Source organism: Eucalyptus grandis, chromosome 6 (assembly GCF_016545825.1).
Source record: "Eucalyptus grandis isolate ANBG69807.140 chromosome 6, ASM1654582v1, whole genome shotgun sequence".
NCBI lineage: Eukaryota > Viridiplantae > Streptophyta > Magnoliopsida > Myrtales > Myrtaceae > Eucalyptus > Eucalyptus grandis.
In genome coordinates, this window is record NC_052617.1 from 56,672,165 (window position 1) to 56,699,954 (window position 27,790).

General features: G+C 39.1%; 1 long non-coding RNA gene across 1 annotated transcript in view; it reads left to right on the forward strand.

The window, feature by feature from the left end:
* Positions 1–6,102: 6,102 nt before the first annotated feature.
* LOC120294688 overlaps positions 6,103–27,790 on the forward strand; it is a 35,151-nt gene continuing 13,463 nt past the window's right edge. Inside the window, exon 1 of the long non-coding RNA XR_005551925.1 lies at positions 6,103–6,176. This is a non-coding gene — a long non-coding RNA (uncharacterized LOC120294688). The remainder of the gene's footprint in view (positions 6,177–27,790) is intronic.

Below are 27,790 nucleotides of genomic sequence, written 5' to 3' on the forward strand. Positions count from 1 at the left end.
GAGGATCGAGAAGATCTCGTAGCTGAGCTTGTCCGTCTCGATGCTCGGCTCCTCCTGCGATTGGGCCGAACTGCATGCCATTTCTCGGATTCGATCGAGTGACGAATCAATCCGAATTTCATCACGCAGCCCCCATCTCCGAACACCCTATAGTACTGTTCCAAATTGCTTCTCGCGACCTCCAGCGCCCTTTCTTGCACCTTCTGCTCCCTCAAGAGCCTCCAACAGATCTCATTTTTGTTTTTTATTTTTTGCCTGCGTTTGTCTATATATGGTGTTCCCACAATTGTATTGATATCTAAATCGCCGCTCATACGAAGGAAGAGCCTTCGGAGCAGGATCAGAAGCATCGTCCAGAGGACAGCATTGCAGGGTCTCTGATTTCGAAGATGTCCACTTGCTCCAGTGGAGGACGTAAAGAATTATTATGCAGCCTTGGTTTGTTGAATATGAACACCTCTAACTCGTTCTGTGCGCTTCATCCACTTGACTTCATTGTTGCGAAATAGATCCTTAAAATTGTTGAAAAATATGGGTTCCGAATTGGGTGTAACAATGAATTCGATCTTTAGAGTAATTAAGTCGACTCAAATCAAGTCGACTTCTGGCGCTGCAATATCACTTTTTTTTAGCGATTTATTTGCCCCACAAAGTTGTTAAGTTTGTCACCGGCAAATTTTCTCCGATACACAAAGTCTCAAATGAGAATACTAGAAGCAATTCTAGTATTTCTTCAGATCTCTCATGGAAAACAATTAGAAACAGTGGCTGTAGTTTCCAAAAATAAACAAAAAAATGGAAGAAGAAGTTAGTTTGATATCAAAACGAACGTACTTATTTTTGTCTTTTGAATAGAGGCAACTCTTCAAAAAGTTGCAAAAAGAACAAAGCCAACATTTCATGAATAAGTATGTCTCAAATGTTACTTGAAAAGACATAAAAAATTTGAAATAATCGTAACTTTTCGTGAACAATCGCACTGTTTCAACAAGACTTTATAGTTAATTTTATAGAAACAAATCTGAATTTTCAATAAATAAAATTAATGATCGTTAGTTAATATCAAATCTCGTCCACGTGTGTACTCACATCTTTTCGATGTGGGACAATGCACATCTTTATTTGTTTTATAAATAAACTACCAACATGAAACACATTAAAATTCCAAAGCACTGGAATTTAGAGATACATTGGAAATTATTTCTTTTATAAATCAGAGAAAGGACAATCACATGCAGCATTTGGAAAGAAAAGTGGTAAAGAAAGCTCTGGCGTAAGACATTAAGGATTGATCTAAGGATAAGCAAAAGTGAATCATCAATTGAAAAGGTAATTCCTCAAAACTGAAATACACTAGACAGTACGACTGATGAGGTAATTTCACTGTTATCTTCATGTTACGAAAGAGCAAATTCCAAAAGAACTATGAAAAACAGTAATTCCAGTCTAAATCGATGTAAGGAAAACTGCTATTCAGAAGTCGGGACATGATTCTTAAGCTCTTACGACAGGATTTATCACTAACGACGGCATCAGCACCCAATCACACAAGCCAAAAGGCGAAAAAATTAGAGAAAATTTACTGATCCACCTCAAACTCCAACAAGCCCCTCACGCCAGTGATCAGCCTATCGCCTTCGCCGCCACCATGGGGCAACCCCGTTGCCGAGCCCCGACCAAAGTGCCCCAACGCTGCGGGCGTCCGTTCGTCGATCATCGGCCTGCTCCGATCGAGAGAGGGAAAAAAAAAGGGAAATAAGCAGAAGGAGAAGACGAAGAGAGCTGATGATGTGACGTTGGGTTAGGATTTCTTCTTTTTATTTTTAAATTTCTAACGGATAATTAGCCTCTTTCCCCTTGTTCCCAATATACCCCTCGTCAAATAGGAAAGTAGATGGCACGATGGAGATTGAAACGGTAAATTTATGATTTTAAATAAAAAAAATCCGATAAAGTATTTTACTAACTGATTAGTTGAATTAGCGGGTGATAGGCATTTATTGCTATGAATTGTGCTGCTATGGCTCCATTTGGTTCGGCTTTGAGAATGGATTTTGGAGTTTAAAGTTCATTGGCAAAATGCAAATGTGTTTAATTCAATTTTTTTGGGCGACTTTGGCAAGATGCAATTACATTTCAAAGGACTCTAAGGGCCCTTAGTCCAAAGCAAGTTTGGAGGTCATTTGAGAACTTGCATTTTCGGAATGTGAGTTTCGATTACTATTTATCTTCTCCAAAATCACCGCATGGAAAAGTCGATCGGAGGTCGATGATTGTTGGCCAAGGGCTCGTGCGCGCCGGCAATGCGCTGGCGATTGCCGCCTGAGGGTCACTTGACCTCGGCGACCGTCGCCGGACCTCAGGCAACGCTTGGGTCGCGCGACTTGGCGCACGCCGCCCGAATCGCACGACCCCAAGTGACACCGCTTGAGGTCGCGCAACCTAGGAGGCCGATTCATCCGGCCACTTGATCCTAAGATCCAGGGCTGGACTTAAAAAAAAAATACAACTATTTTTTTTTAATTTAATAAAAGTCATTTACAAATGTAAATTTTACCAAACGGTATTTTGGCCAAAGTTGTTTCTCAATATACTTTAAAATTACAATTCAACAAACGCTATTTGCATTTCGAAAATTCCTTTCACTCAAAAGTATTTGCATTTTTGAAAATGCATTCCCAAAAGTCGAATCAAATGGACCCTATACCGCCACATAAAAAAAAAAAAAAAGAAAGTACTAAATATAGGTGCAATTGAGATCCCAACAATGTCAAGCAAATTACAATTGTTGCATGTATAATTACTAGAGATACAAACTACAAATTATGACTTTCTGAGGAAAATTACGCTATAGGATAATTACTTGGTAATACTAATTTCATTATGGAGTTACAAATTTTAAAGAGAAGTTTCTGATAACAATTAGGAAGTGAACTACCAATCATAGTTTATTGCAGAAAACTATAATATTACTTCATATTTACTTGTAATGACATTTCTAATTTATGAAGTGTAAAGGCATGTTGCTATTTTCTATAAAGATTTCCAGACGATCGATCAATACAATCGAATTATGAGGAATTTAGCAATTTACCAAAGCTTTAAGTTAATTACCGAGTATTTGTTATTGGCAATAGTTTGGGATAATCTATTGCATTATGCTATAATTACCAAGTATTATATTGTGTTATGGAAGGAATAATTTATTTCAAAGTAGTGACATCTCTTAAGATAGGTAATGCAACTTTAAAGTAGTAATTTCCCTTGTAATTGGTAAATTGAGCAAGTGCTAATCCTCTATGATCTTAATTATACTTATTCTTTGTAAATCGCTAATGTAGTCTTGTTGAAGTAATATACCTTTTTGTATCATAAAAGCAAAAGGATGTTCATAATTGTATCTTGTGCTGGTAAAATTAGTTTCGCCACTATTAAATTACATCTACGTTCTTGCATTTTTGTAAATGCAGAAATGATCTTACAATTCATAAATTCCCACGACCAGTAATACACCCTTGTTCTGATTTGCTTCTTTACGGTTGCAATATTGGTAATGTTATTGTTAATTTTATTGTTATAATATCATTAACAATAACAAAGCTCAATTTGTATCAATACATTGAGAAGTTTGCAATAATCTCCCAAGCTCGAAGCATTCTTAAGTTGTATCCATCTCTTGCTTTCTGTTCCTAACATTTTCTTTTAACATTTAGAGCTTGTTAGCCTTCAAATTCACCATGAATCTCTCCATCAATTTCCTAAAACTACAAATGAATTTGATGATATTTGAAAAGGGCCCTTTGCTTCGGCTTTGACCAAACAGAACCCAACCTGAATGTGACTTAGCTCTTCTAAAGTGAAGGCTGGTCACCAAGCTACGATTGTACGAAATTGGGCTTGGCCCAACTTAATCATGAAGCTTCTAGGATCGGCCCATCAGCCCACTATCAGTTTCAATCTCCCAACTGTGAACCGTCATCGTCGAGAGTTGGATATTTTTACTCGCAGAACTCTTTTTCCGCACCGCCGAGAGCCGCTCCTGCCGCCCTGCACGCGCCGCTGCCTTGATTGTGATCACCCCGCCGCCATATCGCGCCTCCGCTCACATGTGAGCGCCTAGAAACACCACCCCATACCACGAGCACCTAATTCCCAAAACCGCACCATGTCCTCGTGCGAGCAAGCCATAGTCTCTCTCCTCTCCAACTTCGCCCTCTCATTCGACGGCGCCATCATCGGCCTGACCTGTTGAGAAATTTGGAAAAACGGAATTCTTAAAATAGTGATTCGACACAGAATCGAACCTTGAGAGAAACAACGAAGTGGAAGCAAGCCAAGTAAAACACATGAATCACCGATCAGAAAGCATGTCATAGAATTGAACGTACTTTATTTTTACATACTAAACACCGGTGTTGCGATAAGAAGAAAAATCAACACACTGTTCTTCAGAGGATAATCCTGTTCCTTTTTTCATAGAGAGAAAACGGTGAGAAGAACATAAAGAAAGTAATCTCTCTTTCAAAAAATACGTAACTTCTCTTAATAACCATCTCTTAGATTTTCCCTTTTATCTATAATAAGTTCCTCCATGGACTCTTAATTCAAGGGCCGGGCTTTTGGGCCCAACATGAGTGGACGGGCCTTACTTAGGCCCATCAAAAGGAAAAATCCATCATGACCCTTGCTTACGCCGTTGTCCGCACGATCGTCAAGTTCACCTCGAGCTCCTCCACTCTCCACAAGCTCCAAGACGTCCCCTCGGTCCGCGTTGCCACCTCCGGTCCGTGCTCTCCCTCAAAGGCGGTTCCGATTCGGAGCCCGATTCGTCGAGCCGGTCGGGAACGAAGGATCTCATGATTGCGCGTGGCCTCGTGGAGGCGAAATCGGCTGTCGAAGGAGGGACGTGGAAGAGCTTGAGGCAGAATGTGTTGGTCTCGCAGGACTGCGACAATAGGGCGGTGATCGTACAGAGGACTCAAACGATAAGTATGTGTACACGCACTCTTTTGGATTAAAACATGAAGATGTGTACAAGGGGTAAATTTATGTCTCATGTGCAGATATTCTATCCGTGTGCTTTGCATCAGTGTAAGCAAGTCATGTCTTTTATTGCCTACTTCAGTCAATGGATGTTTCGTCTTCTCTTTCAATACCACATCGAGGAGCCCTTGTGAATTTGTGTAGTTAGTCTTGGAAATGTCATAGTCGTTACTACTTTCTTTTTGAATGGTTGGTCTTAATATAAGTGGATGTCAAGACAAGGAGGATTTCATGATTTGTGGGGAGGCTGCATCGATGACTTAACTGCATCATTTGGTATAAGTGCATTTGCTGGTATGGTTGTGTTACTTCTATTCTTCTTTTGTGATGTGAAGTAAATTTGACATTTTGAAAGTCGAGAGTTTTCTAGCTTATGGCTAATAGTGTTGGTTTAGCACGTGAATTCCTTCTTCTTCTGTACAGACGATGAGTTTTAAGATTGTGTCTTAATGTACTTTGGTCTTGATGAAGGAAGGAAATATCAAAGAAGAATTTTAACAGAGTAACTTGTTGCAGTAGGATAGATGCGCTGCTTTTATCTTCTCAAGATATTCTTGTTTGGGAAATTAAAATGCATTGGAGATGGATGCACTAGTGCTTTTGGGCCTTAAAAATGATATACAAGTCCGGTTTGGGAAGACACAATCACAATGTTGATTTGGTCTCTACATACCTGGAGAATAAGCAAGAAGAAAGTGTTTAGACCAAGGAGAAGATCAATGTTTAGAAAGTAGAGAAAGAAGTCTAGGATTCGGGGTCTCCCTGCTGTTAGGTATCCTCTTATATTTGAGGGGCTTTCACATGCACCGGGTGCCTATACCCTTCTCGCGCCTAATTGTGAGTTCCAATTGATAACACCAGTGATCGCTCCTAGTTTGCGAAGTCTGCATAATGGAGCAAATTGCAGTTCATGCGTTAAAATGTCATAATTACTTGTGTCAATCATGGCTTTTCTAAAATGGAATTTTTTCCTGTTTACCTTAGGTTTGCATGATCATTTGATAAGCTTGATCTTCTGTTTTCATTATGAAGGGCACATACAATGAGTGGAAGGGGTTTTTCGGATGGAGTTCAGATCTAGGGGCTATATTGTCAGATTATTGTGGGAACAAAAATCCTCATCGCTAAGAATGGTAAGCAGATTTTTTCCAGAAGTTAGATCTTATTTTTAAGCTATATCTCACTGGAAAGTTGCTCTTAAAGCTTCTGTTACTCGTTCTTTGAGTGGGGTTCCATTACATATTGCTTGTCTTCAGCTAGGAACCATGTACCTCCTTCTAGTTTTAAGGTGTAATCTCACATTTTATTTTTGCCTTTGAGATTGGAAATGTCTGGGAGACTGTACATATAATTGTGATGGTAGACATATCAAAATTGGTTTTGCCATGGGACATCACATGGTGTTCATTTCCTAATCTCCGGATGGTGCATGATAAGGTCTATACTTTATCCAAATTAAGAGGTAGTGAAAGTTCTATTCTTTCAAAAGAATCGAGTTTCTTGATAGCAGGTTAAGGTTGATGTGTTCTATCATGGTAGAAGGGAGTTTATTGCTTTCCTCACATATAAATACATGTAGAGTTGGTAGATACTGTTCATATTTGCTCTCTTTTCTAGCAATTTTGCTACTATTCCTGTGCTACTGATTTTGCTCGATTCTGGAGCTGTGACCGACGGTTGGAGCTGAGTTTCGGAGGCTGGGCTCGCCTTCCCCTCCTTTTCCTTCCCACTGAACCAATTGGACTGGTTCGCCCTCCTTCTAGAGTTATGCTTTGTTCGTGCTAGGGTTCCGTTTCCTCTCAGGTTCGTCATCTGGCATGGCTTCTTCGTCTGCGATGATGACTGGTGAAGTGGCCTTGGCCCAACTTGTTGCGGATGGTTCTGGTGAGCAGATTCCCTCCTTGGGTCCTCAAGCTCAGCACTCTTCAGTTGCTACTGCACTTACGGTAGCACCTCAGGCTGATGAGGCTCCCTCGAGTGTCTCGTAAGGCCTCGCAAGGCCCTGATGTTTCTCGTGGTCGTTCCTGTACTAGGTCCACCTCTAAGCGTCCTCAGCCCAACAACCTACAAGGAAAGGATCCCCCTCCCGCCCGCTCGTGGGCCAACATAGCTAAAATAGTGACCAAGGGGTATGATCTTTCGTTTATTCCCCCTACCTATGTTGATGATAAGCTTGTTATTAAATTGTCTGCTGAAATTTTGGAGGCTACTCACCCTAAATGGCATGAATGCCTAGTTGGGTACTACATTGGGAAGAAACTCCCATTCAAATTAACCAAGATAGCTTTGAAGCATGCCCTGGGGGCATAAATTGGTTGAAGTCTTGGCTGATAACTAAGGGTTATATTTTTTTCACATCTCAGATAGTGAGTTCCGTAGGAAGATATTAGATGGTGGCCCGCTAACAGTCGCCGGAGTTCCTTTGGTCCTACAACAATGGCAACCGAGGCTGAAGCTTAAGAAAGACAGCCACTCTTCCGTCCCTATTTGGATTAGGCTGAAGAATCTCTCCTTTGCGCTTTGGTCTGCGATGGGGATAAGTACAGTGGCTAGTGCGGTGGGCAAACTGCTGTATGTTGATCTTTGTACCAAGCAAATGAAATGATCTTGTTTGCAAAAGTTTGTGTGGAGATATCAGTAACACAGCCTAGGTGTAACTTAGTGGACATAGACCTCGATGGGAAATCTTGTTCTGTGGAGATTGAGCACAAATGGCGACCAATTGCATGCCCGAGCTATGGCGCTTTTGGCTACAAGTGTGCCCAACCTCTTGCCCCCTTAGGCCCAAAAGGAGAAGCCCAACAAGACTTGATTGTTGAACTCCCTGCTCTTGCTGTCCAGCCCTCGGCCCCTGTTTCAGAAGCAGCTGCGACATCTGCTGGCCTTGGGCTTGAATGGAACCAGGTTGGTGGTAGGAGGAAAAAGCATTCCCTCACACCCAAGGAGGGGCTATCCTCTCTTCCGGATGCGCCTTTTGAAATAGACCAACCCCTAAATTTGAAGGGTGTCTCTTCAGGATCAGGGAAGCCTTCCACTTTTGCTCGGAGGAACCAGAGGTGCCTAAAGGAGCAGACACAGGTTTGCACTCCCCTTGAGACCCCCGTTAGCACTCCTAAGGATAAACCGGCGACTGCCACGAACTCTATTGCTTCATCCTCCTTTGATGAAGAATCGGATGGGCCTACTAGTCAGGTCAGTAGTTTGGACGATGATGATTTGCTGGACCCTCCCTCTTCTAGGGTCACCTCCACTTGTAAGGAGCTTGACCCTAGACAGGAAAAGACTCAGATACGCCCAGCCCCTCCTCCTGTTGTTCAGCCCATGCCGGTGTCTAGTCGGCGGAGATCAAGCAAGCGAAGGTAGGCGTTGTCCTCTTATACTATACTACTTATGTATATAGATTTTTGGAATATTAACGGTTTGGTTAACCCTATTAGGCAGGCAAAAGTTAGGAATCTAGTTACTTCTAATGGGCCATGTTTTGTCGGTTTGCTAGAGACTAAAGTCCCAGAATCTCTTTTTGGTTCTATCTCTGCAAACCTCTTGTTGGGTTGGTGTTGGGTGGCCAATTACGAGTTCTCCTCGAGGGGTGGGATTTGGGTCGGCTGGAACCCTTCCCTAGTTACTTTTGAGGTGTCCTCTTCTAATGCTTAGGCGGTCCATGGGAGTCTTAGATTATTTTGTCGAGGCTGGTTTGCTGTATCTTGGTGATCAATGCAGAGCATACCTTTCTAGCTAAGCGGCCTTTGTGGGCGGACCTTGTTCGGAAGAATTCTATCTTGCAGGACTCGGCTTGGATGGTGGCTGGGAATTTTAATGCCATTAGGGACCCATTTGATCGGATTGGGAGTTTGAACTCTTGGATTCCTTACTTTGATGAATTTAATTAGTGTCTTTCTCAGACAGAGTTGAAAGATTTGAGGTATGTGGGCCTTCGCTTTCCCTGGTCTACTTCATTTAGAGCTAGCCAGAAACTAAGGAAGATAGATTGTGTGTTTGTCAATACAAAATGGAGCCAAGAATTCTCCTATTCAGAAGCCTTCTTCCTGGCCCCTAGCATTTCTGACCATACTCCTATGGTAGTAAATGTGTTGCAACTAGTTCATCGGAGGAAACCTTTTAAGTTCTTTGATTTCTGGACAAAGCACCCGGACTTCCATGCTATTGTTACTCAAGTATGGGAGAGTCTCAATGAAGGTTTTTCCATGTACAGGTTAGTGAGCAAGCTAAAAACCCTCAAAGGCCGTTTAAAGTAGCTCAACAGGGAGTCATTCTCTCATATCTCTGAAAGGGTAGTTGTGGCGAGGAATGCTCTTCGGCTCACCCAGGTTGGTCTTCAGCAGGACTCGACCAACGAAGCTCTTGCGGAGCTAGAGAAGACTCAACAACGAAACTTCGTAGATTTGCAGAGTCAGGAAGAGTCATTTTTTAGATAGAAGTCCATAATCAAGTAGCTCAAAGAGGGTGACCCGAATACTAAATTCTTCCACCACTATGTCAATAGGAGACATTTGAGGAACAAAATTCTTTCTGTCATGGACACATTCGGTATTCTTGTCTCGGATCCAGCGGTAGTGCAGCACACCTTTGTCTCCCACTTTCAAGAACTCCTAGCGCCGAGGACCTTGCCTTTGAGGCCATCGCTACTGGACATACAAGAGGTCATATGGCGTCCTCTAAGTGAAGAGCAGGTTAGTTCACTTGCTCGTCTTGTTTCTGAGTTTGAGATCCGTAACACTTTTTTCTCCCTTGCTTGTGGGAAGGCGCTTGGACCGAATGGGTTTGGGATGGAGTTTTTCAAGCATAACTGGGAGATAGTAGGGCTATTGGTCCTAGAAGCGATTAAAAATTTCTTTACCTCAGGGAGACTTCTTCGGGAACTTAATAACACCATCCTTGTCCTGGTGCCTAAAGTTCCCAATGCTTCTTTAGTCAATGATTATAGGCCTATTGTCTGCTGCAATACTATTTACAAATATATCACCAAGGTTTTGACTAACCGTGTGGCTAAAGTTCTACTTGATGTTATCAACCAGTCTCAAAATGCTTTCAAGGGGGCGGCGATCGTGGACCACATTCTTCTAGCCCAGAACTTTTGCCGGATTTTTACCCGACTCTTATTCCTCTAAGTGTGTAGTCAAGGTGGACTTCCAAAAGGTCAATGATATGGTGGATTGGGACTTTCTCGAGCTGGTTCTCTATGCTTTTGGATTTCTCGACCAGCTGATTCAACTCATTATGGTTTGTGTACGCACACCAAAGTATTCTATTTCTCTAAATGGGGATTTACATGGCTTTTTCCCGAGTGGCCACGGCCTGCGTCAGGGGGATCCCATCTCCCCTTATCTTTTTACCTTGGTCATTGAGGTGTTCTTGGGGATTCTGAGCTTACGTGCTAGGCAACCGGGATTCTTATACTTCTGGAGGTGCAAAGCATTGAAGTTTTCACACTTATTCTTTGCGGATGATGTCTTCCTTTTTTGCGAAGCTGATATGGCATATATTTCTCTCCTGAAGGAAGGCCTTGATACCTTCTCGACTTGGAGTGGACTGAGGCCAAATACAAACAAGAGTGAGGTATTCCTTGTTAGAGGGTCGGCTCCTCTTTGGAGTCAAATTCTCCATGCCTTCGGTTTCCATGAAGGGAAGTTGCTGGTGCGCTATCTGGGGGTGCCCATTATCTCCTCAAGGCTTGGCAAGGCGGATTGTATTTTCCTAATTGACTGCATTACCGTGAAGGGTACAATCCTAGACCCAGCTTCCTCTCTTGCAAGCTGTCCTTCGCCTGATCGTCTGTCCTTCATACAATTCAAGCTTATTGGACTAGTGTGTTTATTATCCCTATTGTAGTGTTGGATCGCATTGGACAAGTCTTGAGGCAATTTCTTTGGAAAAGCCCCGGCCTAGGAAGGGGAGGAGCTAAAGTGTCCTAGGGAGACGTTTGTCTTCCAAAAAAGGAAGAAGGGCTTGCATTTGGCAGTGCGGGGACCTGTGAATAAGGCGGCCATGCTTACATATTTGGATCCTCTTTATCGACAGGAATCTCTTTGGTGCAAGTGGATTCATTCGATTTTTTTTTAAAAGGAGAAACTTCGGGTGGTTAGAAACCAACCCACTCAAGCCATGGGCCTCGGAAGAAAATTTACAACTCAGGAGGGAGTTCCGACTTTCCTTCCTTTGGAGAATAGGAGATGGCCTCTCAGTGTCCTTCTGGTTCGACCAATGGCACCCAAGAGGTCCCCTAAACCTACTGTTTTCGGACTCTCTCATTTATAGTTCTGGCTTATCCAGCAAGACGGGCTGACCTTTTCCCCTTCCCGGCCAGTCCATTAGATAGTATTGAGTCTTGGGAGTATCCCCTCCCTATCCTTTCTTAGGTCCCTGACCGGTTTAACTGGATGGAAAGTTCCTCTGGATTATTCTCGGTTGCCTCGGCTTGGGAGGCCATTAGAAGTAAGAAGAACCGGGTTCCTTGGGCTGCTTTAATTTGGTGCAACACGATCTCTCCGAGGTTCCAATTCAACCTTGGCTTATTACCAAGAACCGATTGGCTACACGGGTTCTTTTCTTATCATATGGTAGGATAGACAATGCGGTGTGTGCTTTTTGCAAGTTGACACCAGACTCCATCGATCATCTATTTTTTGGTTGTTGCATCACTGCTAGCCTTGCTTTCTTTTGGGCTGCTAGATGCAACCTCCTTTGGTGCAATAGGTCTTGGTCGGAGAATCTTCAATGGGCAATGAAGTTTCATTCTAGCAAAAATTTCTATTATTGCATTGCTCGGTTCTCTTTGGTGCCTTATGCCACTTAATTTGGAAGAACATGAATAGTATTATGTTTAGAGAACAAACGTTGGTGGTCCCGGTCATGAAAAACCATCTCATTAAACTTATTAAGGACGATGCTTTAACGTTCAGAAATAGGAGGCTTCAGCGTAACTGGGGTTTTGACCTGATCATCTTCTCTTCTTAGGTCTCGGTGCTTTAATGCGTTTGCTATTTTGCTCCTTGAGGTGGTTGCTTTCCTGTTCTTGTTGTTGCTGTTCCTGTGAGGTTCTACTGCTGTTGTGGCTTGGTGTGGCTTGGTGCTCTGAAGCTGGAGTTTGCTGTTGCGAGGGTGTTTTTTCTGGTGGCTGTTTCAGCTGGCGTTGGCGGGTTTGTTCGGCTGGTTGCTGCTCGTTGGTTGTGGCGATTCCCCATTTTCTTTTGATAGCCGTTGTTTGGCTGGCTGGTTGCCTTTGTTTTAGCTAGCTGGTTGCCTTGTTTGGCCCTTTTGGCGTTGTAGCCTTGTCTTAGTGACTTGTTCTTTTGTCGGCACCTTCCACTCGCTCTGACTAGTTTGTCTTTATGAGTGTAAGTTTTTGGTGCTAATCCGCTTTTTACAGTTTCTGGTTAAAGCTCGATATACTATTACTTCACCAAAAAAAAAAAAAAATTACATGTAGAGTTGGTGAATCTTATAATATTGAGAGATAGGAGACAACTTTACCAGGCTTCACTTTTAGTCTTGAGCATTTAGTTATTATGCTTTCTTACTCACATTGTGTGTTGGAGATTTGAGATTTCTGAAGTCAGAGATTCCTCTTTCTTTGGCTGACAAAATTGAAGGTTCCTTAAGAAAAGTTTTCATACAATCATTTTATGGAGATTGTCTTTATAAATTAATTTCTATAAAACTTTTTCCCAGTCCTGATGGTCAAAACTATGCACTACGAGAAACTTTGCTTTGATGTGTTAGAAGATGGTAGTCAATTATTAGCTTAGACTTTAGTTGTTGGACTTGCTTACATCTGTTAGTTTGACTATAGGTTCCTTTTGTAGTAATTGATGGCAGTCAGTGGCTAGTAGTAGATTATGTTGTTGTGAACATGGATGGCCTGGCTTCATCTACCTCTTACCACATTATGTCACCAACTACAGCTGATGAATTCTTCTCTCCTTACACATTCCTCCAGGCACTTTTTGGTCGTAAATACCCTGTAAGTTTGTGACGTGTAAACTTGATGCATATGGTTAACTGCAATGTTTCTTGCACCTTGAGATTTTTCTGATTATCTAGATGTTGCAATTCCTTTAATTTTGTAATGATGTATTTACTTTGGTACAAGTATCTGATCTGATGCTCTTGTTCTCTATTTTTGAAGGTTGGACTGTTTGATGAGGAGAGAAAATTCTTCCATTAGGAAAGTATGTCAGTGTTGTTAGCCTTTTCTTTTGAAAATGAATTCCAGAGATCAGGTCATGCAAAGATTTTCCTTATTTTTTGTAAGTTTTCCTCTCATCTACATTTTAATGGTGATGGATGGACATTCGATTAGTCTTGATGCTTGCTAGGGGAGATTCTTTTTCCATTTGTGGACTTACGCCCATGTACACTATTTTCTTTAGTTGTGAATTGCCTGTTTGGAAGTGTGTGTTTTTGTATTTAGCATGACACGGAGAGTTCCATAGTTGTGTGCTTTCATGAATTTTTGGATGATCAGCACAACCTCCTATTTTTATAGTATTTTTCCCCTTCCATGTCAAAAGATAAATGTGGCTCCACTTCCTTTGATGCTTGTCATTTGTTTATGTGATGATCTGTAAGCAAATAGTCTGCTTCACATGAATCAGTTCGTTGAGAATCGACCATCTCATACTTCCTTCTAGGATAGTTGACATGATTATGCTTCAGTGTCTACTACTTAGAAGTTTGATCTTCGGTAGGCAGCCCTTTTTTGACAGTACTCGTCTACTATTGAATTGACTGATTTGACATTTTCCAGTACCAAGACAACAAAAGATCAAATGATCATTGATCTTGCCCTCTTCTGGAGTAGTATTCTTCTTGGAAAGATGTCAATTGGTATCCTTGGTTTTGCTTTTGTAAGGTTGATAGCTATCGACCGAGTAAACTCGTAACCATATTCTGTATCCTAATGAATTCAAGACATTATAATTTTTTACTTTACTGGGCTTATGCTAAATCTTCTTTCCTCGTAAAATGGAACATATGGAAAAAGTGGAGGCAACGTAGACAGGATGAGCAGGAGTAGCAGGAGCAACAGCAGTAGAGCCATGCTGTAGTTGATGAGCCCAACACTCTTGTAGAGGATGATTGGGAGATATACTAGATGGATGGTTGCGTGTAATTTGTCTAATGAGGAGGAGGAGATCCGTTTTTGTCCCATGCGATCATCTTGTGTGTTGTTAGTGATGTGTGTTATCCGCGGAACTGGAGGTTTCACCAAAATGCTCTGTTTGTAAGAAGCCGATCTCTAATTCAATCCAGATTCTTGAGTATGGTAGTGATTTTGTTTCTGTTAGTTCAAGGGTGGAAAGTTGAAATTGTTAGCTTTTCTTCTTTAATTTATCCTCAAAAAAGAGCACTCCTATCCTTTAATGGAGAGTCCACAATGGACTGGTGATTGTTTCGTGTCAGTAACAATTCTTCGTGGTTCTCTCCTACTGTTAAAACTGTGTTGTTTAGTAAATTGAGCCTTATTGTTAAGTTTGTCACCTTGAAGTGGCTTTTGTTGTTGGTTTTACAATCGCACTTGGGCAGTGCTTATCTTTTCTTTGAATTTGTAAGCTCCTTTTTTGTCTTTGCAGAGTGATAGATTATATCCATTATTAGTTATGAAATGCATAGCATGGCATCATATTTATGAAAAAGAAAAAAGAGATGTCGTTAGCTTATCCATTACATAAATTTGGACCGACCATTTATTACCATTTTGAAAATAGTTTGTGAATTGATTAATTGTGAAATAATTGGAGAAATATTTTGTGAAAGGAATTGTAAAAGATTATAGGTTGAGGATAGGCGAGCCGCGTGCAACCCTTGACCCTCAAGATCTAACTCAATAGACTTGTGAGAGTTTACCCTCGATGATCGATCCTTAGCGACCATCGACTCTAGAAAAAAAGTGCGATTTCTTATGTGTCAATGGTCGAGCATGAATTCACGTGATTGCGTCATGCGGTGTGACACAAATGTCTCCATTGCCACAAAATAGATGATCATTAGTGAAATTTTATTTGGCTCTTTACATAAAGAATATGGTACAATAAGTCTTTTGGGTTGATTGTATCAATTAATTATTAATCATTATTATAGTATGAAAAATAATCAATTCTATAATACGTGCATTAAATAGAGTTTTGCCAATAAAAATATGATTTCTAAATGCTTAATGAATATTAGAGGGAAAATGCTAGCTAGGTTTTGTCCATGGCTAAGAAAATAGATGCATGCAATATCTTAGGGACTGAAGAATGGTACACCTCTGTAAAAAATCGTTGAGAGTAAAAGTCCCAATTACAAACCTATTAAATTTCTTGATTCGTTGTCCATGGATGAAGGGAAACGATTTTATCATTTAACTTTTTTTTTTGTTCTATTTATGCAAGAGGAATATATAATGCTTCCATTATGATTATTCGAAAAGAAAATGACCATTATCAACATGGTTTTGTTAATGAGTGCTTTGAGATACTTATGTTGGAGAAAACTTCCTTATTTGTTTTGAAGCTGACAAAACGTTTCCATTAGTCTAGTCTGAAGACTTGCAGACTCTTTCGTCAAAGTCTAAAGACCGCCAGACCGCCAGACTCAAGATATAAAGTCTGCCCTCATTGATAGTTTCTACTCCGTCGAAGAAGACTTATCTAAATTCAAGTATCTCTTTAAGGATTTGATTCGAGCGGTTAAAGAAGTTCTCACGGCTGGAGATAACATCTCAAGATCTATTATTCGTTTGGATTTAATTCGAATAATTTGGATCCATTGATTGGCGAAGTTTACTTAGAAGGTTCTACTTATGGAAACCTAGATCCTAATTGTATGGGCGAGTAGGATTGGTGGGCTATCATCACATTCCTTAAGTAACTCGAGATCTCCCTAATTGATTATGTCCAATGGGTAGATTGGAAGAATTCATTTGGAAGGTGCCAACGGTTATGAAGACATGGAGGAGTATATAAGAAAGACGCTTTAGTTATTCGAGTGTGTGCGTGATAGATAAATTCCAAAATCTGAAGCTCTTTGTTCTTTGCTGATTCACTTGTTGAGCGTATATTTGTACTCAAAAGAGAGTTTAGACATTTGTGAGGCATTGAGAAAGTGTAGCAAAGTCTCTACACTATGGAATCAATGACGTGATACTGTAACAACTCTTTTGATTCATAGCGAAATTCAGTCGGTGGGCCGTCAGTGCGGGAGAGTGGACGTAGGCTTGGATTAAGCCGAACCACTATAAATCTTGTGTTCTTATTCTATTCCCTAAACTATTTTATTTTGGTCGTAACTCCATTTAATTGTTAGAGTCTGATTTCTTCTACAAAGTCTATTGTCAACCAAACTCAGGTTAAAAGTAAAGTTTTATATTATATTTTACAAAAGTTGTTTTCGCACCTATTCATCCCCCTCTAGGTGCTCGTACTAGCACTATCAATTGGTATCAGAACCTGTGTACTCATTAAATTGAAGTGTTTTTACTTTAGAGTTAAAGATTCATGGCTAGTATGTTGGCTCCAGGTTTGGTTGAAGAGCAAAACAACACCAGACCACCTTATTTTGATGGAAATGAATACAGCATATGGAAAAACAAGATGAAAGCATTCCTAAGATCGAAAGATCCTCTGGAATGGGATGTGGTAGATAAAGGAATCATTCATAAAGCTACAACAGTCTCAGAAAGGGGAAAAGAAGTTGCAGAGGCTAGCGAGATGACTCAAGAAAAGATAACCAAGAGACAAGTTCTTAATACAAAAGCAATTTACTCCTTATATTGTGCATTATCTCCTACTGAATATAACAAAATATCTTCTTGTGAAACAGCTAAAGAAGTCTGGGATAGGCTGCACATTACGTATGAAGGGACTGATCGAGTGAAAGAAACCAGAATCAATATTCTACTCGATCAATATGAAGCCTTCAAGATGAAGCCAGGAGAATCTATCACTGACATGTTTAGTCATTTTATAGAAATCGTGAATAGTCTTAAGTATCAAGGTCAACCAATCTTAGGACCTGTGAAGGTTAACAAACTGCTGCGTGGACTTTCCAAAGATTTGAATCACATAAAGAACTCAATAAGAGAGACACAAAGGATAATGCCACTCTCCGTTGACGAATTAGTTGGCACTCTTCAGTCTTATGAAGTGGAGCAAATCAATGAAGATGAAGACCTCAAAGGTAAAAAAATCTATTGTTTTAAAATCTAATGATGATTTTGATGTTACAGATTCTGAAGACGATATGGATGATGAAGAGCTTGCTCTCATGATAAAAATGTTCAGAAAACTGAACAAAAAGGGAAGAAAATTCAATTGGAAGAAATAAAGCTCTCAAAAGTTTCAAAATAAATCAGCTGAGGATGATGAATCTAATAAAGATGTGACTTGTTTTGAATGCAAGAAAAATAGACACATCAGACCTAACTGTCCTTTACTGAAGAAAAAGAAAGAAAAAGCTGAGAAATACATAAATACACTCAAAGCAGAAACTTGGAGAGATACCGAATGCAAAGAGAGTGATGATGATTTTGCTAATATTTGTTTAATGGCAAAATCAGAATCAGATTTAGACTCGAGACAGATACGGACTCGGACTCAGACAGTGAAATCAAGGTAAGTAATTTAAAAATTCATACTAAAATCTCTAAATATATTGATGAACTGTGTCTTAGTCTCAAAAACCTCTCTCAAGAGGATTTTCGAGCTAAAAAGGGAAAATTCTACACAAGCAATAGGAGATTGTTTGGAAAGAAAAGTTTGAAAATTTAGATAAAAGTTTTATTACTTTGAAAGAAAATGCAGACTCTCTTTCAAAAGAAAATACATTTTTGAAAAATGATATTTCAATTATTTCAAAAAGGTTTTTTTTATAGGATCTAAGAAATTAGAAAAGATTCTTTCAACACAAAGACCTTACTTTAATAAATCAAGCTTGGGAATGACTTCTGAAACCATTCCTCTAATTGATTTTCCAAAAGTAAAGGAAAGAATCAAGCAAAGACCTACAAAAGCCTTTTATAGGAATCATTTTCAAAAAGTCTTTATAAAACCTGTTGGCCGTAATGCTCTTAAATGTTCTAAGTGCAATAGCTCAGAACACTTTGAGAAAGAATGTCCCATAGTTCGGAAACCTGTTAAGAAGGATTGGACAAAGACCGTATATTGCACTAACTCCATTGGACCCAAGAAAGTGTGGGTACCAAAGAAAGCTTGAATTTCTTTTTTAAATGCAGGTCATTATCAAGAAAAATGTCAAATGGTACTTGGATAGTGGATGCTTAAGACATATGACAGGAGATTCAAGTTGTTTCATAAAGCTTGTGCAAGTTAATGGTAGAAAAGTCTCTTTGGTGGAAATAGTAAAGGAAAAATTGTCGGATGTGAAACAGTAAAGATTGGAAGTCTCACAATTAACAATGTCTCCTTAGTAGAAGGACTCAATTACAACTTGCTAAGTATCAACCAACTGTGCGACACAGGTTTCAAAATCAATTTTCAAGAAGGAATATGTTCGGGAACTAGTAAAGACTTCTCTAAGACTTTCACGGGGCGAAGACATGGGAACATCTATCTTCTGGATATCAAATTAGAAAAATCTCAATGTCTAATTTCAATTCAAGAGGAAGCTAATCTCTGGCATCGAAAACTTGGCCATATCAACATGAAGCAAATGACCAAGATCTCTGCAAAAAAACTTGTTCGTGGACTACCTAACCTGATATACCAAAAATCTGAATTATGCACACCATGTGTGTTGGGAAAAGAGGTTAGAAGTTCTTTCAAACCAGTAAATCAAGTTTCTACTAATAATGTGTTACAGCTCCTACATATGGATCTCTTTGGACCAATTAGAACTCAAAGCATTGGTGGAAAGAGATATTGCCTAGTAATAGTGGATGATTATTCACGATTTACTTGGGTATACTTTTTGGCAAACGAATGAATCTTCCTTGGATATTCAACCACCAGTAAAGCTTACATAATATACAACAAGAAGACTTAATCTATGGAAGAATCAATGAATGTCAAATTTCAAAATCTTATACAAAATCAATCGATCTAGACTCAACCTGAAGAATCTGAACATGCTCCAGACTCCACAAAGTCCAATTCTCCAGAAGCAGCTCAGACTATAGAAGGTCAACAACAAATGAACGTTGAAGAATCAAATGAAGAAAAAGATCAACAATCTGTCAACCAACCAGTAACTGGAAGCATAAGTCCAGTCATCCAAAGATCTCATTATTGGTGACATTGATGAAGGGATTCGTACAAGATTCAAAAGGCATGAAGAGTCTAGTACTGTGGCTCTTATTTCTGAAATAGAACCCAAAAGCATAGAATAAGCTTTAACTGATGAAAGCTGGATTGAAGCTATGCAAGAGGAGCTCAGGCAGTTCAGTGTTAACGATGTTTGGGAATTAACTCATAAACCAAAAGGTAAATCTGTTATTGGAGCTAAATGGATTTTCAGGAACAAGATGGACGAGAAAGGGAAAGTTATAAGGAACAAAGCAAGACTCGTGGCCAAAAGATATACGCAAGAAGAAGGGATGGACTATGATGAGACTTACGCACCAGTAGCAAGGTTAGAATCAATTAGATTATTACTTGTTTTTGCTTGTTATAAGAATTTCAAGTTATTCCAAATGGACGTCAAAAGTGCATTCCTAAATGGATTAATCCAAGATGAAGTCTATATGGAACAACCTCCCAGTTTAAAGACCCAATGAAACCAGACTCTATATTCAGACTGAAAAATGCGCTATATGGTTTAAAGCAATCACCTCGAGCTTGGTACGACAAGTTAAGTAAATTTCTAATCCAAAATGACTTTGTTAAAGGTAAAGTAGACACTACTCTGTTTATCAAAAGAGAAAGTAAAAACTTTCTACTTATTCAAATCTATGTTGATAATATTATTTTTGGATCACTTAACGAAAATCTGTGCAAGAAATTCTCTAAGTCTATACAGGATGAATTCGAAATGAGCATGATGGGTGAACTATCTTTCTTTCTCGGACTACAAGTAAAACAATTGAAGGAAGGAATTTTCATTCACCAAGAAAAACATGCTAAAGAACTTGTTAAAAAGTTCGGTTTGGAAAATTGCAAAAAGACTGATATACCAAAGTCAAGTTCTTTGAAGCTGGACAAAGATGAAGGAGGAAAGAAAGTTGACCAGAAGCTATACAGGAGTATCATTGGTTCACTTCTTTATCTTACTGCCTCTAGACTTGACATTTTGTTTAGTGTTTGCATTTGTACCAGATTTCAATCAGATTTCAAAGAATCTCATCTAAGTGCTGTAAAACGCATCATCAAATACGTTGCTACAATCTCCAAGTTAGGTCTATGGTATCCTAAAGAAGGAGACTTTACTCTCCTTGGATACTCAGACGCAGATCTAGCATAATGTAGAGTTGATAGAAAGAGCACATCGGACACTTGTCAATTGCTTAGTAACAGGATAGTATCTTGGTTTTCAAGGAAGCAAAGTACTGTAGCTTTTTCAACAGCAGAAGCGGAGTATGTGGCTCTTGGAAGTTGTTGTTCTCAAATCTTATGGATAAAATAACAACTAAGAGAATTTGGAATCGAAGACTCATGTATAGAAATCAAATGTGATAACGCCAGCCCAATTAATCTCACCAAGAATCCAATTCTTCATTCAAGAGCAAAGCACATAGAGATTCGACATCATTTTATTAGAGATCATGTTCAAAACGGATAAGTCTTGATTCAATTCATTGACTCAAAGAATCACGACTGTAAGTCATTTCAGTTCTAGCAATTTATCTTTCGGATAAAATCTCGAAAAGGTACGATTGTTTATTAATCTGCAATTGATTGATGTTATCTTTCCAAGTTTTTGAAATTGTAGCAATTATTCTTTTTCAAAAGGAAGTTATCTTTTTAAAATGATAGTTATCTATTTTCAAAAAGGTAGTTATTTTTTAAAATGCATTTTTATTTTTTCCTTTTTGTGACAATTCGTATACCTTGTTTCGATTTCTTTATATACTGTTTTTCTTCCTCTTTTTACTTACAAACCCTAGAAGCATATAACATCACATTCCTACTTTTTCTCCCTAGTTTAATCCTTAAAGTTTTCATCTTTCTCGCGAATCGAGTTCGGAAACTCTCTCAAAGACTGTGATAATGTCTTCCCAAAGAAAGTTTTCAAGGATTGCAAGCAGGGGACCATAGCATATGCGTGAGGGTCCTACGCACTTTGACCTTACCAAAGAAGAAGAATCTCCAAGGCAACAGCAGATTCCACAACATTCTCAACTGCGCCATACTCCTCAGGCTAGACCACAGAATGTTCAGCAACATCAAGTGGAGGAAGAAATTATTGAGGATGCCAAACTTGTAAGGACTCAAAAGCCCGCTTTTATTTTCAAACTCTACTCTGCTTTAAAGGATGGAGGTTCTCCAATGAACATTATTGATGAATTTTTGAATGAAAAGGGGTACAAAAATGAAACCCATTTCTTACAAACAATGGAATGTTTGAGGATTGCTCCTGTTGGCTCGGCAGAAAGAGCTTTTACGAATTTCCCAAGTGATCCACGTGTTAGAGGTTTTAGTCAACTGGATGGAACGAATGATGATGAAAAGATGTTCGAGGAAGAAGAGCTGATCTGTTTCGTTCTGAGGAACATAAGCGAGTTTACTCTAAGTTGCTGAAGCGAGGGGTGATGAACTCAAGAAATGTGGATTTTGATTTTCTCAACTCTCTAAACGTGAAATTACAAGAGAAATTTACTTTATATCAACTTGAACGATTTTGCTCTGGGACTACAGTTGCTCATCCGTAACTTATTGCGTATTTCTATTCCAATCTAAGCTTTTTGGATGCGAATAGATTTTCTTTCAGTGTTAGAGACTAGGATTATGTGGTTGATATGGACACTCTAGCTGATGTGATTGGAGTAGAGAGAGGGATGTTCCAATCAATTAGTGTGTCTATTGGTCGTGCGATTGTGGAGCTTGTTCGGGATGCAATGGCAGAAGGCCAAATTTCATATTTGAGAATGCATGCCTCAAATATTTTGTTTCACAAGATTGTGATTAATTGTCTTAGACCCAAATCCACATCAAAGACTGATGTCTCCAATTCAGAAGCGAAGCTGATGTATGCTATCGATGCTGGTAAAAAATTTTCTCTGCTGCACACTATCATGTTTCATATGTATAGATCAATGGTGAAGGACAAATGTCAACTTCCTTATTCAGCACTTATTACTCAGCTATTCAAACATTTTAACATTCAGCCTCCCAAAATTCTGTGTGTTCGAACCTGTGATGAAATGGTGGTGGGACTGAAAATGGTTTCAAAGATGCGTCTGAAAGAGCTAAACAAGGTCTTAGAGCAATTTAAGGAGAAGACTCCTGTCAAGTCTCGTCAAGACCTTGTGGCTGCAAAACAGAAAGGCAAGGAGCCCATGACAGCTTTATCTAAAAGAAGAAGAACACTCAACTTGCAGGATGAAGAAGATGAGGATGATATCACCATTTCCGTTCTTGCCTTAAGGAACTTACAGCGTTTTGTTCCAGAGATAGAGGATAGAGAGAACCAAAACAGAAAAGAAGCAGAGTAGAGGAATAAAGAGAGGGAATCGATGAGGAAAGAAGCAGAGGAAGGAATAATTGCAGAAGAAGAGCAAAGCGGAGAACAAGGTCATCGTGTCACTGAAGAAGAGACAAAGCATGAAGAGTATTTCTCTCCACCTGAAGGCATTGAAACATAGGGAGCTACTGAGAAAATAGGTACTCCTTCACTTGTTTTTACTAGTGATGATGTCAATCGTTCTCCTGCCGATCCAAAAGATGTATATACCTCTCAATTTCTTGAAGAAGGTCATGAGGTTTCATCTCCGAATCTGGGTGCTCATGCTGAAATACCATCATCTGCTAATACTCCATAAAATGATCATATAAAAGCAAGCACTCAAACTGACAACTCAGCAGACTTTAGAAGATTGCTTGATGTTCTTTTGGAGATGCGAGGTCAGATTTATGCCTTGGGATGCGAATTTTAGAATATGCAGAATGCTAATCAAGCCTCTTCAGTTTCATTGCTCAACCAAGTTCAGGCCCTTAATCTTCAAGTTCAAGCAACTGCCAAGGGTGAGGAAGTAGCGCAACTAAAGGAGGATCTGAGAAAGCTGGAGGAGACTATCAAGTCGATGGGAGATTTCCAGCTCGTTCGCCTTCCAAAACAATCTTAATTTTATCCAAATCTCTTTTTCGTCTCTATCTTTTTAATGTTGACAAAAAGGGGGAGAAGTTGGTGCAATTGGTGCAGATTTGATTTGATTTGACTTTTGGATTTGAATTCTTGTGTGATTATGATTGGTTTGGACTATGTTTTGATTTGGACTGTTTGATTGTTTAATGCTTGTAGTATCTTAAGTGTTGTTGATATTCATGGCAAAGATAGTTGTTCTTATAGAACTAACTCATTTCCTGTGGATGCAGATTCGATTCTATCTTTATCCTAATCCATTTATCCTTTATGAGATATCATTGTTTGCTTGAGTATTATCTTGCAGGTCAAAAGTATCCAAATCTTCAAGAAAGTTTTGTCACCATAAAAAATTGGGAGATTATTGGAGAAAACTTCCTTATTTGTTTTGAAGCTGACAAAACATTTCCATCAGTCTAGTTTGAAGACTTGCGCACTCTTTCGTCAAAGTCTAAAGACCGCCTGACCGCCAGACTCAAGATATAAAGTCTGCCCTCATTGACAGTTTCTAGTCCGTCGAATAAGACTTATCTAAATTCGAGTATCTCTTTAAGGATTTGATTCGAGCGGCTAAAGAAGTTCTCACGGCTGGAGATAGCATCTCAAGATCTATTATTCATTTAAATTTAATTAGAGTAATTTGGATTTGTTGATTGGCGAAGTTTACTTGGAAGGTTCTACTTATGGAAACCTAGATCCTGATTGTATGGGCGAGCAGGATTGATGGGCTATCAACACATTCCTTAAGTAACTCGAGATCTCCCTAATTGATTATGTCCAACGGGTGAATTAGAATAACTCCTTTGGAAGGTGCCAACGGTTATGAAGGCATGGAGGAGTATATAAGGAAGATGCTCTAGTTATTCGAGTGTGTGTGGATAGATAAATTCCAAAGTTTGAAGCTCCTTGTTCTTTGTTGATTCACTTGTTGAGTGTATATTTGTACTCAAAAGAGAGTTTAGACATTTGTGAGGCCTTGAGGAAGTGTAGCAGAGTCTCTACACTGTGGAATCAAGAACGTGATACTCTAACAACTCTTTTGATTCATAGCGAAATCCAGCCGGTGGGCTGTCAGTGCGGGAGAGTGGATGTAGGCTTGGATTGAGCCTAACCACCGTAAACCTTGTGTTCTTATTTTCTTCCATGAACTCTTTTATTTTGCTCGTAACTCTGTTTAATTCTTAGAGTCTAATTTCCTCTACAAAGTCTATTGTCGACCAGACTCAGGTTAAAAATAAAGTTTTATATTATATTTTACAAAAGTTGTTTTCGAACCTATTCACCCCATCTAGGTGCTCGTACTAGCACTATCAACTTATACTAAAAATGACAAACTTATATTTATGAGGTGTTTAAGAGTGTCCTATTAACAAAATTCTTATTAAAATAGGTACAGAAGTGCTTGGCCCCTGATTGTTGGGAGATCCACATGGCTCATTAGTGTATAATACATTTTTTTGGTATTGTACTTGCCAAATAACTGAATTTTCGTTACTTTTTCTTTGGAATGTGATGAAAGTGAAGATTAAGGCTGAGGTATGTAGATTTTGCTTTTAAGTTGTTTTTTTTTCCCTAGATGTAATGGCGGATTACTCGTTTCAACAAGTGAAAAATGAAATTAACAATTACGAATGACATATTCTAAAATGCCATAATTTTGTAGTTTTCAATCAATTCATATCAACTTTCTCACGTGCCACCTCTTTTGGCCAAATTAATAAGTAGATGGGTGACAAACAACTAAGAGTAATTTGGAAAGAGCAAGTCAATATTGATATTAGTAAGATAATAGAGGTGTAGAGAATTGCTAATACGGACAATAGGGACAAGCGTATTTCTTAATTTGGCATCCAATTAAGTTTTAAATTTTACATTTGGATCTAATGTCATTGATGCTATGTAGTAGTGTCATTTCATTGTTAGTGTCCTCACAGTAAAGTCATCTTTCATAGAATATTGTAGATTACATATGCACACTATAATTTACAATTAAAATTGAGTTTTTTTCTCGCATCTTTATTTTCGTTTTCACTTAATCCACTGATGTTGATGGTTGAGGATTAAAGTGGTTAGGAACAACATCTGCATTTGAAAGAGAGAGAAAATTTTAAGAATGCAATGCCTCGTGAGAGCAACATTTTGCTTCCAAAAATTATGCGAAGATATTGCTATAATAACAAAAATCCAATAACAACAAATTTTCCTTTCAAGCGATTCTATTGAAACCAATTATTGTCCAAAAGTATTAAATGGGCAATATTCATTGACTATACTATCTAGTTTGTTCCTAAAATAAAAATGAGAATGGATGAAGTGAGTTTAGATTTCAAGGTGAGTAGCTAACGTTAAAATTATTTAAAATAAAAAGGAAAAAGGAAAAAAAGATGTGCCTCTAGTGCCATTTTAATGGGAAGAATTTTCATTCCCTATACAAAGAATTTACATTTTCAAGATCATCTTGCAAAGTCTTCATTCTCAATGAGAAAACCAAGCCAAGTAAAAAGCTTACCCATCACATATCAGAAAAAGAAATTGGCCCTCAAACTCCCAGTCTATTTCTCACCTTCGTTTAAGTTGCCTCCAATTGCCAAGTCCATAGTCTCCAACCAAAGTCAATTTTCATATTCCCTTCTTCCATTCACTCTAGCCCGCACAACACGCGCAGATTGCCAAGCAAAGTCTTCTCGAGAGGTAGAAAAGCCCTTCAAAAAGAAGAAAAGTGCTTCAATGGCTACTGAGTCAAAAGAAGAAGAAGAAGAAGAAAAGCACTTCAAAAGCTGTTCTGGAAAAAATACAAGAAGAATCAACATCTTCTTATAAAAAAAAAAATCAAAATTGACACCCCACTCTTATAAAGCTCTTCATAGTTTCCAGTAGCACTCATCTTGACCTTTGTTTCCCAAATCTACCTGCTTCCTAGGGCTTCAAGTCATGAAACTTGTGAGCATTAGTTTTGGAGAGTTTCCATCATGCCCCTTACTTCTTTGTATTGCTCTTGCCTTGTGCTTTCACCAAGTCTCTCCTACCACCAATGAAACAGACAAACTCACACACCTCGCATTTAAGGCTGGCATAATTGGAGATCCTTTTGGCATGCTCAACTCCTGGAACAATAGCATTGGGTTTTGTCAATGGTATGGCATTACATGCGGCCGGAGGCACAGGAGGGTCACGGTCCAGGTTCTAGGCTCCGACGGGCAGGTTTCAAGTTCCCAAAAAAAAATGAGGAATTTGTACCTGAGAGTATGTTCTAGGTGGAACTTGTAAGAAACCTAGAACCGCTCGTCTCTATATGTATCTGCCATGACCACACCCATTTTCTAGTCCCTTTTCACAAAATTAGTCAAGGCTTTGTCCGCGGCACAAGTGAGAACCCTAGCTCTATTGGAAGCTCTCACTTTCATCTCCAATAGCCATATCCAGTTCAACCCAATCTATCTTAAGTTATATAGGTTTGATTTGGTAAGTGTTTTGATAACTCGGGAAGTGGATTACTTCAAATGAAAAAAAGTGTCCACTTATCAAGGATGGTTTGAAGCTCCTTCAGCCCACCCGCAGGTTCTTTTAGCCCATCTCCGCAGGATGTCTAATTCGGTTGTTGATCGGGCTGCGAAGACCCAAACTCTTTGAACTTTACCACGTTTGGATGCCCCCTTCATGGGCCCTTTGAACTCTTTTGAGTAATGAAGTAAAATCACTCTTCAACCAAGAAAAAAGATGGGGAATTCTCTCTTCTAGGCATTCCCACGTGAGGATTTGATTAGCTCAATAAATAAATTAAGAAGTGGGAAAGGGAAACATAATAATTGTCTAATAGCATTATTGGTATGAATCCAAACTCTAGGGTATCATTCTGCTAAAAAAAAAAAAACTCTAGGGTATCATCATGTGCTTTGACTTGTTTCTTTGAATTTTCTTTTATCCCTTCAATGTGTAATTGATAGTTGATGACAGGCACATCATGGCGTTCTTTCGAGGGAAATAAAATTTGATTTATTTAGAAATTATTTAGTCGTTGGATAGGCCTTTTCTTAACTTTTTCGAATACTTCCACTATGAGAGAGAGAGAGAGAGAGTGATTTGGAGAGGATGTAAATAATAAATTACTTCAGTTTGTCCCCTTCAATGCAACATTTTCATTTCCTGTGGTGATTTTCTATTATAAAATATTTAGTCTTCTTTTTTTCTTTGGTCAAAATAAAATATTTAGTCTTCAGAGAATCTCTTTTCTACATGCTCAAATACTTCCAAAACAAGGGTAGCTATGGCCATGACCGATCCAACAAAATTCGATTGCAACCGGTCGCTTCCTAGGCAGGCGTGGACCCGATACTCGTCACGCCCTGAACCCCGAGCGTTCGAATATCCCTTGGTGGTTGATTAAAAATGCGACATCTTAGGACGCATCGCCGACCCATTCTTTTTATCTTTCAATTAAACGCATGCGGAAGCGAATTAAATAAACACTTAGTCAACCAACAAATCAAGGATA